The sequence below is a fragment of the Helianthus annuus genome, chromosome 9, assembly GCF_002127325.2.
Source record: "Helianthus annuus cultivar XRQ/B chromosome 9, HanXRQr2.0-SUNRISE, whole genome shotgun sequence".
Taxonomy (NCBI): domain Eukaryota; kingdom Viridiplantae; phylum Streptophyta; class Magnoliopsida; order Asterales; family Asteraceae; genus Helianthus; species Helianthus annuus.
This window is the reverse complement of record NC_035441.2, coordinates 12,551,485-12,553,956: the sequence shown is the minus strand read 5'-3', so window position 1 is coordinate 12,553,956 and position 2,472 is coordinate 12,551,485. Positions and strand designations below refer to the sequence as shown.

General features: G+C 42.9%; 1 non-coding gene across 1 annotated transcript; it reads left to right on the top strand.

Annotated features, from left to right (window-relative positions):
* The first annotated feature begins 2,004 nt into the window (after window positions 1-2,004).
* Window positions 2,005-2,110, top strand: LOC118482403. The gene has a single exon (XR_004868443.1). It is a non-coding gene; the product is annotated as a small nucleolar RNA R71 (small nucleolar RNA).
* Window positions 2,111-2,472: the final 362 nt, after the last annotated feature.

The window sequence follows — 2,472 nt, the reverse complement described above, 5'->3', positions numbered from 1 at the left end:
ATTATCCCCTAAAAACACATACTTCAAGTGGCTAGGCAAGTCTTTGAGCTCCAACTTTGGCGGTTCCTCTAATGATGGTTTCGTACCCGAATCGATCTCCACCGGTAGACCTTCGAACTGGTGGGTCCATGGCGGTCTACCTTCTTTCAACGCCATCGCATCTTGCATTTCCTCTTCAACCCGAAGTGCATAAGCATGTACCTGTTCAGAAAAATCACACAGGCAAATATCCAAACCATCCTCCTCATACTCATGCGGGTTGCATCCATCAACTATATCTGCCATGAAACACTCATTAACACCATTAGCATTAGAATTGTTAGTAAAAACATTCAAATGCAGTTTTCTATTTCCAAAAGCCATATCAACTGTACCAAATCTACAATCAATAATAGCATGTGCGGTGCTTAAAAATGGCCGACCCAAAATTATATTTTGTTGTTGCTTAGGGTCCGCCGATGAGTAATCCAAGACTAAAAAGTCAACCGGGTAATAAAACTCATCAATTTTTACGATTACATTTTGAACCATACCCCGAGGTAGCTTATGAGACAAATTGGCCAAAACAACCGTTGTCTCCACCCTTGCTAACGGACCAAAGTCATATTGGTCATATAAGCCCCCCGGTAAAATGCTAACCCCGGCTCCAAGATCTAGCAACTCCTTAGCCATTTGAAAATTACCAACTTGTATATTAATCAATGGCGTGCCCGGATCTTGGAGCTTAGGAGGAAGCTCCCCATTTAAAACCGCACTCACTTGCCCGGTTAAATCCACCCGCTTAGGCACTTTCTTCTTGTTTTGCCTTTTTTGTGTACATAATTCTTTTAAAAATTTTGCATAAGCGGGGACTTGTTTTATTGCATCGAGGAGTGGGAGATTTATTTTCACTTGTTTAAACATGTCCCACATCTCTTCTTTTTGAGGACCTCTCGACACAATAAAATTTTCTTTCCCGGGTCAAGTAAGGCCGATGGAAACGGGACTTGACTCGGTTCACCCTCAACTTTTTCATTCTTTTTGTTTTCACCCAAACCCGATTTTTTAACCATTGTTTCTTTTGGTTTAACCGGTGAAACTTCATCATCACTTTCATTATCCGTGATATCCTCAACTAATTCGGGTGACAAATTGGCTTTAAATTCTTGTCCACTTCTTAAAACACTAACATGATTAATATTAACATTACCTCGTGATGAACCATGCGAAGGGTTTACCTTAGTGTCGTTTGGAAGTTGAGCCTTGCCTTTCTTCAATTCCGCCACGTCGGTTGCCAATTGACCCATTTGGGTTGTTAGTGATTGGATGCTTTTATCACGAACCTCATCCTTTTGCATTCGAACTTCATCAAGTTGGTTCCGTTTTTGCATCTCCATTTGCATGCTCTTTAGCATCTCCATCATCTCGTTTCCACCCGAAGACCCCCCTTGTTCTTGACCCGTTTGGTATTGTTTTTGATAGCCTTGGTTGTTTCCGCCTCGGTATCCACCTTGGTTATTGTAAGATTGGCGTGAACCAAAGTTACCTTGGCTACCTTGAAAATTCGGGTTTGCTTGATTTGAAGGGTTCCCATACCGAAAATTCGGGTGGTTCCTCAACCCGGGGTGGTAGGTATTAGAGTTCATGTTGTTGTAGTTCCTACCACCTCCTCCTTGACCTTGACCTTGAACTGCATGGACTTCTTCGTATTGCCCTTCAAACATCCCTTGGCAATTTTCAGCCGCATGACCTATTTCATTACACAAAGCACGAACATCATAAATTTGGTTAGTAGTTTGAACATTACCATCATCTATGGCGTGCACTTGAGGTCGGGCAATGGCCGGTCGAGCTCTTCTTGAGGCTTGGGCTTTCCTCTTTGATGTAGTTGCCATGCTTTCCAAGAACCCCCAATCATCGTTCTCATAATTTGTTCCAAAAGTCCCACCGGTAATAGACATCAAGTCACGTGCATCTTCGGCACTCAACCCCTCGTGAAAGGCATTCATCAACTCCCACAATTCAATTCCATGGTGAGGGCAATTTTTAATCATCATATTGAAACGCTCGAATGCCTCATGAAACATCTCACCATGTTGTGGTTGGAAGCTTCTCAACCCCTTTCTTGCATCGTTGGTCTATTGGGCGGTGTAAAACTCATCCAAGAAAGTTTGTTGCATCTCCCCCCATGTATATATGGATGCCGAAGGTAACGTGTAGAACCATTTTTTCGCCTTCTCTTCCAAGGAAAATTGGAACAAAACCAATTTAATATCGTCGGCCGAAAACCCTTGACTCCCAAGAGTGTTGCAAATCGAGTCATAAGCCTCTAAATGAAAGTAAGGCTCCTCCGTTGCCAACCCCTTGTACTTTGGTAAACTTTGCAAAGAGTTGGTCCTTACTTCAAATGTTCGCCCTTGATCATTATGAGGAATGACTACCGGTGAAGGGTTTTGAGTGATTACCGGACGAAAATGTGCTTCGATGCCCCTC